Source organism: Marmota flaviventris, chromosome 11, assembly GCF_047511675.1.
Source record: "Marmota flaviventris isolate mMarFla1 chromosome 11, mMarFla1.hap1, whole genome shotgun sequence".
NCBI lineage: Eukaryota > Metazoa > Chordata > Mammalia > Rodentia > Sciuridae > Marmota > Marmota flaviventris.
Genome location: NC_092508.1, coordinates 28180588 through 28196019, shown reverse-complemented (window position 1 = coordinate 28196019; position 15432 = coordinate 28180588). Strand labels below are relative to the sequence as shown.

The 15432-nt window shown below is 40.6% G+C and overlaps 1 long non-coding RNA gene across 1 annotated transcript in view; it reads right to left on the bottom strand.

Moving 5' to 3' along the window:
* The window catches only part of LOC139707705 (uncharacterized), a 115989-nt gene extending 109407 nt beyond the window's left edge, over positions 1-6582 (bottom strand). The window contains exon 1 of the long non-coding RNA XR_011709166.1: positions 6495-6582. This is a non-coding gene — a long non-coding RNA (uncharacterized lncRNA). The remainder of the gene's footprint in view (positions 1-6494) is intronic.
* Positions 6583-15432: the final 8850 nt, after the last annotated feature.

The window sequence follows — 15432 nt, the reverse complement described above, 5'->3', positions numbered from 1 at the left end:
ATACTCCCAGCTACTTGGGAGGCTGAGGCAGGATGATAGCAAGTTCAAAGTCAGCCTGTGCAAATTAGGAAGAACTTGTTTCAAAATAAAATTAAAATTAAAAGGGCTGGGATGTAGCAAGAGGCCCTGGGTTCAATCTCAGTACAAAAAGAGGGGAAAAAAATTATAATGTTGTGATAAGTGGATTGTGTTTTAGTAATAAAAACAGCTAACATTTATCAAGCACTTACTAAATAAAAGACACTGTTTTAAAGGCTTTGTATATATTAACTCATTAAGTAATTTAATCCTTATATGAACCCATTGAGGGAAGTACTTACACACAGGGGAACCAAGGCACAGAAAAGTGACATTGAAGTGTATGGATATCAACAGGAAAAGTATTGACCCTGCCCCTCAGAGAAGAAGTGATCAGGAAAAGTTGCTCAGGCAGGACATCTGTGTTAGTTTTCTCTTGTGCTCTAAGAAATTATCACAAATTTAATCATTTAAATCAATCTCAATTATTATAGATTTATTTTCTTACCTTTCTGTATATAGGTCAGAAGTCTGAAGCAGGGTTTACTGGGTCAAAGTCAAGATTGTTGCCAGGGCAATGATACCTTCAGAGATTCTAAAGGACAATGTCCTCCTCTCCTTTCCTGGCTCCAAGGGACTGCCTGCATCCCTTGGTTCATGGCTCCTTCCTCTTAGCTTCAAAGCCAGTGGTGCAGCACTACCTCTCTGACCACTGCTTCTGTCCTAACATCATTTTCCTTATTCTAATGCCATTGCCTCTTTTTTATGAAAAGGAAGACTGGTGATTACTTTGGGACTGCCTGGACAATCCAAGATAGTCTCCCCACTCTAGATCCTTAACCTGAACATATCTGCAATATCCCTTTGCCACATTAGCCCACATATTCACATGTTCTGGGGATCAGAACATTAGGACTCTTTTTGTTGTTGTTGTTGAAGGCCACATTTGGTTAGTTTTTTTAATTACTTTTTAAATTTGTTCTTTTTTAGTTATATATGACAGTAGAATGTATCCTGACATATCATATATATGTGAAGTATAACTTTCCATTCTAGGACATCACTATTCTTGATGGAGAGGGCATTATTTAATCATCTAACCAAGATTTTTCAATGATTCAACAAATATCTATTGGGAGTCTATACGTGCACCCATCTAGACACTAGCAAGAAAGTGATAAGCAGAATCCAAAGATCATAGGAGTCAACCAAGTGAAACAGGACACAAGAAAGGTGCTCCCTGCAGAAAGAGCGGCATGTGCAAAGGCTTATGAAAAACCAGCCTCTATCAAGGAGCAAAGCCTGTCCAAGGAGGGGACATGACCTTTATCATTGGAAAGACCCACAGAGCACTCCTAGGCACATTCCCACCCTGCTAAGTGGTTAATCTACAAATAACAGGAGAGATCTGCTGCTCCAGGTGTCCCTGACTCAGTCAGGCTAGGTGGAGACCCATAGTAACCCCCTAGCAGCCACGAATCAGCATGAGACAGGGAAATACCTGGGATGCCAGATGACCCTCCCAGTAGTTTATGGTGGTTGATAATGTGTTGGGAAACCATGTAGTTCAGCACCAACACCCCTCTTGGCTTAAACCAATCAGTTCAAATGAATCCCACTTTTGTAGTAACCAATCACCCCTACCCAACTTGTTCCCGCCAGTGAATGTGCTAATCATGTTTTAGAGTTGTTATTTGATTTTCCTGCAATGTGTGATGATTTGCTAAGAGATGCTATGATGTATGTGGGGGTCCTTGCTTTCTCCAAAGAATGTATAAAACTGCTGCAAACCCTGGGCTCGGGGACTCTCAGCATCACCAGTCGCTGTGTTGCGTGCGGAGGACCAAGCTAGCTCGCAATAAACACATCTTTGCTGTTTACATCAATCTTGGTCTCTGGTGGTCTTTTGGGGGTCCCAAATTCGAGCATAACACTTAGACAAGGGAAGAAAGCAGGTTCTTTCAGAGAGTAGAGTCTGTCCAGTCTGTCTGTGAAGTAGACATTGGAATCAGCTAAGAAGACTTTTTTTTTTTTAAGTCTTCTCTGCCTGCCCCTGTCCCCAAGTTTGTGATAACAGAGGTGGGAACTGGATATCAGGTGATTCTAATGTACAACTGGTAGGTGAACCATTGGTCAAAAAAATGGTGAGGGGCTATGACTGTAGCTCAGTGATAGAGCTTGCCTATCATGTGATATACTGGGTTCAATCCTCAGCACCATAAATAAATAAACAAATAAACAAACAAACAAATAAATAAATAAAGCCTTTGCCTTGCAACCCTGGGAGGAAGAAAGGAAGGAAGGAAAGAGGTATCTGGACATGAGACCAGAAAGGAAAACAAGAGCTAGCTCATGAAAAACTCTGTAACCCAAGGGTGTGGATTTTACACAGAGGGTTTAATTAAAAGAGTACCATGATCAGATTTGTTCTTTACAAAGACTTTCTGGCTGCACTGGAGGTAAGCAGAGTAAGGGGCAAAAGTTGATGGAGACTAGATTTAGCATCGTCTGTGAGAATGGATGAAATCCAGTGATGGAGAGGCAGGAAGCAACACTAAGCATGGTGTCTAGGATGTCTAGAATTATGCCATCACCTCCTAATTGGATTTCCCAACACTAGGCTTTTCTTCCTTCCCAGAGTATCATCACCAGACTAATCTCCCTTAAAAAACCATCTACCATGCTGAGGAGTACTGGCCCACCTAGTGAGTAAGTGCATTTGCTGTAGAGGTGAAAAGACTGTGTTCAAATCCTACCTTGGTCATTTCCACATCCATAAAAAAAGATACTAAAAACAGAGTTGGGGGCTGGGGATGTGGCTCAAGCGGTAGCACACTCGCCTGGCATGCGTGCGGCCCAGGTTCGATCCTCAGCACCACATACAAACAAAGATGTTGTGTCCGCTAAAAAATAAATATTAAAAAAATGCTCTCTTTCTCTCTCTCTCTAAAATAATAAAATAAAATAAAATAAAAACAGAGTTGGTGTGAGTCAAGAGATGGAGAAGCTGGTACAGTAATTATTCAAAAAAAAAATTATTACTACTACACCATTCTTTCACTCAGAAACTTCCATAGAAAACTCTATATTTTTATCTGCTTTATTCCCAGACTACCTGCCCAGATTCTTCATCTTCCAGATCCCCCCTAACACTCAGCCTCTAGCCCCCAAAATATGTCCCTTGAACACAATAGATAAGAACACCACTGTGCCTTGGTCTTACTGTTTCCCTTATATCAAATGGCTTTCTTGCTCTTTTGTATCTTCTGCAATCCTTCTGTCCCTTAAAGGTCCATCACCACTTCTAGAAAAGTGGCTTCAAATGCAGTGACTGGTGACCATATCCTATATAATCTTCTTCCCCCAAGCAGTGCAGCCCATCATCCCTACCAGGAGGCCATCTTTCCTAATAACTCACAAAGTCACTCAGCTGGTACCTGTCACTGCTATCTAAATGCTAAGCACTCTCAGAAGGCCCAGAGCATAAACTTGTCTTTTCTGTGCTTTGTAGAGCACCATAAATGCCCCCGAAGCCCATAAATAAAAAAATTACTTTGGTACAAGTTAAGTTTTTACCAGGACTATCAGCTTTGAAATATTTCAATGCTTTCTTGTGTCATTAAACCAAACCAATGTTGTGTATTACAAAGATATAGGGCGAAAAATATGTGAGTTAATTGCCAAACTGTATTTCAGCAAGTGTCCTGGTAGGGAAAGAAACATCTTACCCTAAGCCCTACTTCCTAAAACTTGTGTGTCCTTCTTTGCCTGATATGTCCTTTTATTTTTAGAGATTTCTTGAGGCCTGATTGACCAAGAGTAGACTGTGCAATATTAATGTTGATTATTAATTGATAAATTTTGTTTTTTTTTAACCATCATGAAAAATCATCATACGTTATTAGACCACATACCATTTTTTTTTAAACTTTCAAACAGGATAATGTACTGTTAAAATTCAAGTTTGCCTACAGTAAGGATTTCTGCACTTCTAAGTCACTAGAAATTCCCCTTGATTAGAAAAATGTGCTCCAGAATTTGAAATTCAGAAATCCAAAGGATCTTTTTCTCAAAGAAAAATGATAGTTTTAATTTTAAAACAAGACATTGGAGGCATTTAATTTGCTTTTGCATGGAAATAAAATATTTTCTACACATCAGGCCCCTCATTAACTATCAGTTCTCCAAAGATGGCTCTCAGCTCAGTAGAGCATGCCAGGAGTCAGGAAGGCTTCTGGCCATGTTCCTGGGGAGGCTGAGAGTGAGAGAGTACATGCAAGTGGCACCAAGCACCAAACCTGGGCAAGTGTTCATAATGACAGTGAATGCTCACTTCTTTCTGATTCACCTAGTCAATCAGCACTAACTGCATTATACTCAGTATAAGGATAGTCCTACTCCATCAGCAACTTACAAATTGCTTTGAGATACAAGACACAAGTTGTCAGCCCCTTCATTGAGCCTACCTGCAGCTACGGCCTGCTCAGAACCTGAATGACCCTAACCATCCTGTTTATGAATTGTAGGAAGCCAAGAGCTAGTGACTGGGAAGGAGGTGATGGTGGTAGTAAGGGGGTCAGTGTACTACATACACACTTCACCTACCCTGCTGTGACAGTCCAATCTAGATGGTTTGGTTTCTAATTCAGGTTTTCAGATTCTCAACTTCATAATATTTTCTCCCTGAGAATATTCCTGCTAAAACTGAAATATCCCCTTGAATTTTTGATTGTTTAGATGAGCTCCAATTGTTATTGTCCTCCAAGAGCTGGTTCTTACGTCTATATCGGTAGCTGCTGGTTAACGTCCAGGTTTGCTGGTCACTAAGAATCACCTTGGGAATTTGTCAAAATTACAGATTCCAAGGCCCCCAACCCAAACATATTTGAATCAGAACCTCAGGGAGGGGAAGCATCCCAATTGAGAAACTGAGGATCAGAGAAAATAAATTCCAGGGCCAATTATTTGCATTTGAGTGCAGAGAGAGTATTAGAACTCAGTTCTTTTCAATCCTACCTTCTTGTATATTATAATTACATATAGGGGAGGATATGGGCCATAATTGCCTTAGCTCATCATGTTTCCTCAATCAGAGCATTTTTATTCTATTTTCTAGGGCCATACATTTCCTCCATTTCTTCCAAAATGTAATCTTGGGTCCCAAACTCAAATGCCCGATATAGACAAATGGGCACAGTAACAATTAAAGCAAGTCAGGTAGGAATGCATATAAGGCATCAGTGGAAGACAAGGATTTTTAAAAACTAAAGAAACCTTCCTGGTCCAAGGGGGCAGCCACTACTCAGTTCCCATTAGCTGCTTTCCAATTAGAATGAAAGCCCAGCTTTTCCTAATGGTCTGGATTTCCAGATGAAGTCTCAAAATGTCACCTCCACAATTATATTACACAAGACACAATTCCATCTCAGAAACTAGAGAGAAGGGGCACCTGGCCTTGAAAAAGCTGGTTGCTTTGCTGTGATCTGCCTATGGCCATAGGACAACGTGGTGGGGAGCTGCAATTGGCATCTAGTTGCTGAGGAACTCAGTCCATCAACCACAAGGAACTGAATTCTGCTAATAACCATGTGAGCTTGGAAAAGGATTTCCAGTTCCAGAAAGGAACACAGTAGAGCCAGGATTCTGACTGCAGTTTTATGAGACCCTGAGCAGAGAAAGCAGATAACATGTACCCAGACTCCTGATCCATGGAAACAGAGATAATGTGTTTTTTTTTTTTTTAGCAACTGACTCTGTGGAAATTTTTAACACAGCAAGAAAAAAAAACAGTATACCCTCCCAGGCCCTACCTTCTCAGACAGCACATTAAATTCCAGAGGTTTCCTCTCCCAATCTGCCACAAACACTACATCCCTAACTACCTTGATCTTATCTGGTTTCCAAGAGGGATGTTAATTGAGTTACCATTTACAATTGACCTACTCTTCTAAGGTTTCTTTGCATTTGTAAGAGAGGGCTTAGGGAGGTACCAACCTCTAGTTGATTAATCCAAACTAAAGGAATTTTAGAAATGCATGCAGAATAGCAGAAGTAATTCAGCGCCTAGAGATTCTCTCACTAGGCCACTAGCCATAGCACTGTCTTTACCTAGGAAAGTTCAGCAGAGCCCAAAACACTCTGAACAGTGGAACCTGGAGTCAGGAAATACGTCCTAGTTCACACATCCCCGTGGCCTAGGAAAATCTATGAAAGAAAGCTTCCATTTTCTTCTCTGTAAAATAGGCTGAGACTGCCCCTGGCCTCCCGGATGAGGCTGCTATGAGGACCATACTAGTTGGTATATAAGAAAGAACTCTGTAAATTAAAGATACATTCACAAACTTGGATTATTGAAGTGCAGGCACAATAACAGATCATTTGAGCCAGAAAGATCACAGACACACTCTGATTTCAACCCTGCAGCTCTAGTACTGACCTTGCCAGGGTTTGTTGGCAAGCTTCTGTTTCCTCCTTACCTCTCAGTGTCAGCCAGAGGCTGACATTCACTTCTCTCTGCTTCCTTGCAGCTGACAAAGGCCAAAAAGGACTGACATAGTGTTCCTTTCACCTTCTAGCAGTCTGGGTAACCACGGAGGAAAAAGCACCCAGCAAGTCACACAGACATCTGGGAGTCCCCAATCACCAGACCAAATCAGGCTTCAAAACAAAAATCACCCCTGCAAAGACTCGGAGCACCGAGTCCTTCAAACCTAAGAAGTCAGGCTCCTGAGAGTTCTAGAACACTATCTCTTCCAACAGAATTCCACTGTGCCCACATCCACATTTCAAATGGAAAGAGCAAGCAACCACTTTTCTCTGCTGTCATATGGCTTATGAAATCTACCTCAAGCAGAGTTTTATTGCATTTAAGTGGATGAGAAAAAAGATTGGGAATGGAATGGAACAGAAAGGTTTATTCTCCTTAAATTCCAGCAAATAGGATGAAAAAAATGCATAAGAGAAACTAAGCCCATCCCATCTTAAGGTGGAGGGTAAAGTCAAGGATCACATGACTACTTGGAGGAAGAAATAAAATTCTTATTCTTCAACTAAACTACATTATTAGATTATAAAATTTGATGATAATAATAATAAAGCAATATAATACTAAAAGAATCATAACAATACTAAACATTTATTTAGTGTAACTTGTGCCTGGCCTTGTGCCAAATATTCTCTCCCTTGATCTTCAGTGGAACCCTGAAAGAAAGGTATCATTATTGTCCCTATCTAACAGATGAAGAAACCAATGCTCAGTGAAATTATTTATGAAAGTTCATACAACTGGCAAATGATAGAGCTGGCTCTTGAAGCCAGCTTTGTCTGCCTGAAGACCCTGTGCTCTTAGCCATTATGCCATCTCATTCCCTGAAAATGGATATGCAAAACTGTGCCCCTGCTCCCTAGAAAAGACAAGGGGTGGACCACAAATCTCTCCCAGCTGCAAGTTCATGGGACTCCCTTCTCCCATTCTTGCCCTTCCCAGAGCCTTATTAAACATGCCTGAACAAGTGATTCTCTCCCTAACCTCCCCAAACCTCACAATGACCTTCCCCATTCTTCAGAGAAGAAATAATAAGCACCATGCACTAACTGGTAATATGCATTTGTATCTTTATTCTCTACAAATAAATTGTTAATAATATATTCAAGAGTTCATGTGCTTTAATATTTTCAGAAAGTGAGAATCCTCTTTATTGGAGACAATCTAGATAATTCAATCTCCCTCAATACCAAATAAAATAGTCTTGGAATCCAAGCAAAAATTGTTTGTTTTCCCTGAAACAACTTCTCTGTATGGTCAGGACTTGACCATAAAACAATACCATTTTATATTATTGAAGTATTTTGCCAGTCTAAATTGGATTTTAATTGTTCAGCATCATCTTTAAGGACTTAACAAGCAAAACAAAATCTAAAATACAAGTTTACAGTTGCATTTAAGAAAGAAATGTGAGTTTAAAAGGATAAAATGATTGCAACCTGAAATTAATATTCAGTGCATTTGGAGACTGGAACATTTAGGCAGAAATGAAAGAGAAAGCAATAACTGGAGCAATGGCAGCCTTCATGGAGCAGATCATCACTTACTCGGGTTCATGGAAGCCAAAAGGTAGGTGCTAGCTTTGATATGACATTCTCAGAATTGCTGTTCCACAGAATAGATCTAGTCCGTCATGCCATGGAGTTTTCTGAAACAGTTTGAAGGCAACCTGATTATTAAGAGGAAGAAAACAAAGACAGGAGTATCAGAAGGAAGTTGTGAGGGGAGGGAAAAAGGTAGAAATAAAGGAAAAGCAAAAACAGAGACTCTGAATTAAAATTTAATATGGGCAAAAAAAAATCTGTATAACAGCAACAAAATGATTTTCAAGTTTCCAGATCTGAAACCCCCTGAAATCTAGGCATTAAAAAATAGAAACACAAAAGTATTGGCTATCATATTGGAATTCTTGGTTTCAGAATTTGCCTATAATTCAAAAAATAATATTAACAATGCTTAAGGCACAGAAGTGAGAAAAAGAACATGGAAATGGACAATATTATTTGGGATTATATTTGTGGCATGTAAGTAAACTAAAGAGTGGTTTTCCAATTTTTGCTTTTCATAATAATAGCTATTATGCTCTGTGTGCCATCTCTGTGCTACATACTACTTGTAAAACTATCTGGTTCAACCCTCCTGACAAACCTACTAGTTAACTATAATTATTCTCATTTGTACACAAGAAATCTGAAGATAAGAGAGGATGAGTTGCTTAAAGACACACAGGAAGAGGCCGAACTGCTCCTTGGTGCCAGCTCTAGACTCCAAAATATCTTCAGTTTTAAAACATCATAAGCATCATCACCACCAATAGTCACAACCATATTTATTGACCAATTTATATAGAATGACACATGAATCCCCACTATGACCCCATGAGATGGTCACTATTGTTACTCCCATTTTATGGAAGAGGAAACTGAGACTCAAAGAAGCTTTAATAATGCCCAAGATCAGTGGCTTTGGATCCCTCCCACTGGAGGAAATTTCTTGCTAAAACTCTGTAGAAAAGGGTTATTTGGAGAGTGAATTTCCCCAGAGCTTTGAGAATCAACTTTTTTTTTTTCATCTTTTTAAACCAAACTTCTGAAAAATCTCCCTAAAATATATTACACAAAAAGAAGAACTATACTGAGTCAATATGGCATGAAAAGATATAATAGCCTAAAATAAATTATTCATTTCCTTGCCTAAAAGAGCACTGTGGAAGCAATTTTAACGATTCTTTCTGATTGTGAACCCTAGTTTTTTACTGTTCCCATGGAGTAGATAGAACACCAATCTTCTTTTGCATGTGCATGACATTTTTAAAAAGGTTTTTGATGTTGCATTGTTTGTTTGTCTTTTGCCTCCTCTTTTTTCTATCTGTGGTCACTTTTTTATTTTGGTTTTTCCAGTGTGGCTTCCTTCTCTTCTCCTTTGCTGTGGAAATAGTTACTAGGATACCAATCCAGTTAGAATTTTAAATAAAATGAGGTTAAATGGGATCCTAATAAAGCTCTCTTTCACAAGTGAAGAGTATGAGGTTTAAGACAAAGCCAGAGTGACATTGCACACAGAACTGCCAACTCCATCTGGAATTCCTGGCTCTGTCATCTATTTGGCTACTTAGAAGCTATTTTTACCTCTTTTCTATTTTCGTTCTGAATAGGTTAGTATGAGATAATTGTATTTTGGCAAGATAAAATTTTCTATATTTTTAAATGTGCCAATTTTTGGAATAGAATAAAAGAGGGGTCCCTTGGTCTTAGAATCAAAACCCTAACCAAAGCCATGCCCCTTTCAATGCTTATGGCAACTTGAGATAAAACTTGGACTGTGACTTAAATGTCCATTAATAGGAGAATGGCCAAAGGGTAACTCATCTGTATAGTGAAATATGATGTAGCTATGAACTGTATGTGCTGTATATATGTAGATACTGAAGGAAGCTGTGTTCATTGTCATATTGTCTAACTGGGGACAGAAGGGATGGAGAATCTTGGATTCCCCAGGATAATGATTCTAAAATACATTTCATAGAGTCTCTTTGGAGGTCCTAGCAGGACTGAGTGCCAGTCATCCCTAGCACAGTCACTCCTCTCATTAACTGGCCCTCTTTCCCTGCTTCTTTCCCCTGGTCCCTGATCCTGCACCCTGCAATCACCTACCCACCTCACTATATACAAGCCTTTGCCTCAGGCTTTGCTTTTGAGAGAGCTTAAAGAAGCCATTGTTCAAGTGAAGACATGATGTTTACAGCTACCTTATCCATTGCAAACATGGGGGCATGACTTAGAGAACTACAGAAAAGTTGATCCATAATGGCAGCATTGGATCATAAGCAACCACTTAACTCTAGACACCTTGATCTGTGAAAAGAATGAGTTCCTATTGTTTAAGCCACTCCAAATTGGGTTTTCAGTTGCTTCTAATCAAAAGTAGTGTAAACAATACAACAGGCCAATCAAAGTCCTTCTTAGAAACAATTCATTTAGAACTAAAGGCAGAAGGACCAGCCCTCTACAGGGGGAAACCCAAAGCTATGAGCCAGACAGCTTCTGGTGACCATAGTTCCTGCTTGTGGAATATGCTGATTCGAGAGAGGCAGAAACAAGAGAAAAGAGTGAAGCCTGTGGTTTAAATTCTCTTAACAGGGAATTCCTCTATTTGCTTTAGATATTTCTCATAGGGTTTATTACTTACAAACAACAGTCCTAATTGAAATATGAGCCATTCTCTCTCCCTCACTCACTCTCTTTTTAATAATAGTGGAGAGAAAAAAGTAGGTTCATGTGTGAAAGTGTCTATTCATCTAAGCATAGGAAAAAATCTGAATGGATGAACTGAACACAATCACCAATAGTAATTTCTGGAGAAGAGTCAGAACAAAGGAGAGTAAGAAAGACATATGTATCCCTTGTACTTTATAAACTTCTCAATATTTAACTTGTTATAACCAGGTAGCATCATTCTGTAATTACAACAATAGAAAACTAGTACGCAAAAAGAGTCACTGTAAACCTGATGACCACTGTTTGCAACCCACCTAACAAAATTCAGATAGACAACCATAGATCCCAATGCCTGCATGAAACCAGTAACAATGTGCCAAGAGAAGGACTGATGTCAGGAGACGGTATCTGATTGGCCTGTGACCATGGCCCCTCACATGAGCACATATAATTTTCCCCAAAATCCAACCCAAATAAGCCCACAACCCAGGTTTCAATAACACATCCTAAAAGGGAATGCTTGCCCTACAAAATGCAGCTTCAAAGCAAGCTCATCTATATCTCTTTCTAGCCCAATGCATTTATGGACAGAAAATTGGGAGCTGCCATAAGTCAATGAGCCTGTGTAAGAAGCCTAATTGCTACAGAAGGAGGGACATGTGCTGGACCAACCAACCTCAGCACACATGCTGTGGGATGGAGCCAGGACTAGAAGGGATGGGATTATGGGAAATGGATTCAAATGTTGGCTCAGACATGGGCCACTAGGTGGATGGACCAAAGCACCTACTTGTAACAACATGATATTCTCAGGGTGGAGATGACATTACCAAATGGAGTAGAGACAACTAAAAGTAAAGCAAATAACAATTCTGAGTGACACCAGGAAGACCTTAAATGGTGGCCAGAGGTTGTCAAAAGCAGAATCCAAGGGAGAGGTCTAGGGAGATCCTGTGCAAGGCTGGGAACTTAGGAGACAGTAATCTAACTGAAAGTAAGACCCTGAATTCTGAGCAGGGATACTAAAGCAAAAATTGAAGGTTATAAATAACAAGGCTACATGTCATACTATATGTTATGGACTTTAAATTCATATTACACTTAATTCTTCCAAAAATCCTGCAGGAAGGGAACTTTCATCATTTCTGTTCTTGAGATTAATAAATGAAGGTGACAAAAAATACATGATTTTTTTGGTCATATAGCTTGTGGATTAGTCTGTTCCAGCTGCCATAACTCAAATGCCACAAACTAGGTGGCTTAAACAACAAAAATTTATTTTCTTCAGTTTTGGAAGCTCAAATTTAAGATCAAGGTGCCAACATGGTTAGTCTCTGATGAAGTCTTTCTCGCTTGCAGATGGCCACCATCTTGCTGAGTCCTTACATGACCTATTCACTATGTGCTTGTGAAGAAAGAGACATTTCTGGTTTCTCTTCCTCTTTTTATAAGGACACCCTGTCCTATCAGATTAGGGCCCTGTATACTTTGGATCTAGAATGCACTTCAAAGTCTCATGTGTTCAAGGCTTGGTCCCCAATGACAACAGTATTCAGAGGTAGGGTTTGGGGAGTGATTGGATCATGAGGGCTCTGACCTTATTAATCCATTTGATGGCATTATTGGGAATTGATGGAAACTGTGGGAGATGAGACCTAGTTGAAGGGAGTGGGTCCTTAGGGATGTACTCTTGGGGACTGTATTTTGTCCTTTCCCCCTCATTCCGTCTCTGCCACCATGAGGTAAGCAGATCTGCTCTACCAAACCCTCTCTATCATGATGTTCTGCCTCACCACAGGCCCATATCAATGGAGCCAGCCAACCATGGACGGAAACCATAAACTAAAACAAATTTTTTCTCATTTAAACTGTTTTTCTCAGCTACTCTGTCATAGCAGCAAAAAGCTTACTAACATAGGACTCTACCCTTATTACCTCAGTTTACCATTATTACCTTCTTAAAGGCACTATTTCCAAATACAGTCATGCTGGAGGCTGGGGTTCAACAAATGAATTTGAAGGAGACAGTTCAGTTCATAATAGTTTATAAGTAACAAACACAGTATGACGCTGGAGCATAACACTCTTGTATGTTTATGCTAACATACATTTTATTAAGGTACAATTTAAATATGATGGTTCAACAAGTTTTCAATAAAGGCATATACACCCATGTGACCCATGTTCCTATAAGAATGTGGTATTACATGGAACTCTTAACTGTACCAGATCATGTGATGGCTGGAGGTGCTGCCACTGTAGATTTCATGCTAGCCAGGAGTCACCCCCACAACAGTAGACACTAAGTTCACACCCAATAAGACTTGATCCTGAGCTCCCTTCCATATACACACACTGCATGATGCTCCCCACAGGAGCCTGTCCTTGCATGTTCCTGCTCTGTTCTGGATCCCAGAAACAGAACCTTGAGAGCCCTCTTCCTCTCCAGGATACTATATCAGTATCTCCCCAGCTTTAGCTACCCAAAGACAGTAGTTTTCCTCCAGCTGACCCTAGTGCCTCCTCCTCTTTAATAAGAGTGCCTCCCTCCATTGACCTCCAGTTTAGAAGCTGTAGCTTCCTGCTGTTGTTATACTTTGGATGATTTCACCAGCCATTGTTTGGTTTCTCAGTTCTTCTAGCTCCTATATAACCAGTTCTCTGCATTCACTACCCTCTTGTTTCAAATCCCCAGCATGGCTTCTTTCTTCCAGTTTATACTTTACTAGTATGCTGACAGACTCCTACTTGATATGACCAGCTTAGAAACTGGGGCTCTTCTAGGCATATAAATGGAGCCGATGCACAGAGCCTGGAAGTCAGAGAACTCCTAAGCAGAGTTTTCTCCAAGAGGATACCAGGAATTGCACTGACATTTGTTCTCTACTTGTTGATGTATTAGCAAATTTGCACTCTCCCCATTCATTGTCTATGGCTCACCTATTCTGCAGATGGACCTCTAAAGCTGTCAAGTCTAGAGATGCTTTATCACCTGCTCTTTCAGCTATTGTTTTGACAGTAAGCTACTAATTGGATTTGTCAAACTGCCACATCTTTTCAAAAACGTGCTCATCTATGACTAAGGAGTGTCCAATCCTGAGAAGTTCTCAACAGCCTGTAGGTATCCCCAGGGATCCTGCCAACCAGCTGGGAGGAGGAGGAGGAAACACAGGCAGAGTCTTGAAAGAGGCAAAATGCCCGGTCTGCTCAAGTTCCAGTTTACTTTTCGGCTAACTATAAAATCCATATTGAGTAGATCCCCATGACTACTGCAGAAGGACCTCCATCTCTAGTTTGGCTACAAAACTAAGCCCTGCCTTCCAAAGCCCTTGCTTGAGGCGGGAGTACCAGAAGGCAGACTGCACCCACTGGCTCGCTGCCCAACATGCCGGGGGACTTCTCCAGAACCACAGTAGTTATGAGTCAAGTTTCCTTCCCTCAGCTCACACAACCGAAGCAATGGGCTGTCTGCCTGCCCTGATGGCAGGAATAGAAGCCCCGCCGCCGTTAGCGAGCGGGTAAAAGGAAACCAGACGGTTCCCACTTCTTCACTCTATGTGATAAATCACTTCAGCCGGAGAGCCGTCATGAAGTGACCTGGCAGCGGAGGAGAGAAATGTAATCCAAAAAAGAAAGGAAAGAATAAAGAATCCTGTTAGTCACAGAGCTTTTCATTCGAACCACAGAACAGGCTCTTGCTTTCTGGGGAAATAATAAAATCACGGCCTAGTGCTCTATCAGCTCCTCAGACAAAAGCAACTTCCTCGAATGTGACAATTTGGGGTTGGATTTGGTTTTCACCGGGTAAAGGCATAAATTAAAAAGAGGGACTGGGCACCCTTTAAAAAAGTCAAAGAAGTAAATAAGCTTGCTATTCAAACCAGAAAGCGCAGGCTGTGAGCAGCCCCGCTCTGTGATCTGTCTGACACCTGGTGAACAAACAACACAGCCTCTGCCCAGGCTGGAATTTTCCCACAGTGGACCAGCAACTTCAGAGGTCCCATTGAGTGCCAGGGCTGAGGACTGAAAGAGTTATTTCATTCCAAAGCAAAATCAAAAAAGCTTAAAGACATTACAGGAGAAAAGCCTCAAAGCCCATTACTAGAGATAGGATATTAAAAGTAAAGAAAGACTTTGTGTAGAAAATTGCTTAGGAGGAAAACCACAAAGAGAGAAAAACTATCATATGATGGGAACAAAAGGTTCTATCCAAAATGAACAGAGGATATAGAATTGGTTGTTTTAGCATCACATAAGCCTAATTCGCATCTCCTAAGCAGCAGCCTGTAAGACAGAGAAACTTGGGCTCAGGACTTGTAACTTAGAAGTCTTTCTTGCAGGGAGGGGAGGGGTGCTGGGGATGGAACCCCAGACCTGGCACATGCTAGGCAAGCACTCTATCACTGAGCCATATCTCAGCCCTTACCAGTCCATCTCCCCATGCACTGCCTGCCTCTCGGCATCCCCTTCCTCCAAAGGCTTCTGGGACTCTCGGAATTCTTCCACAGAGGAGTGTTCTTCTAAATTATTCATACTATAGTGCTACTTATTTCCTGTCCTGTCCTTCCCAGAAGTACTTTCTGTGTTAGAGTGCAGTGAAAGTGAGCAATGCTCAAAACAATCAGTGACTCACTCCTGCATTCTGAAATCTCA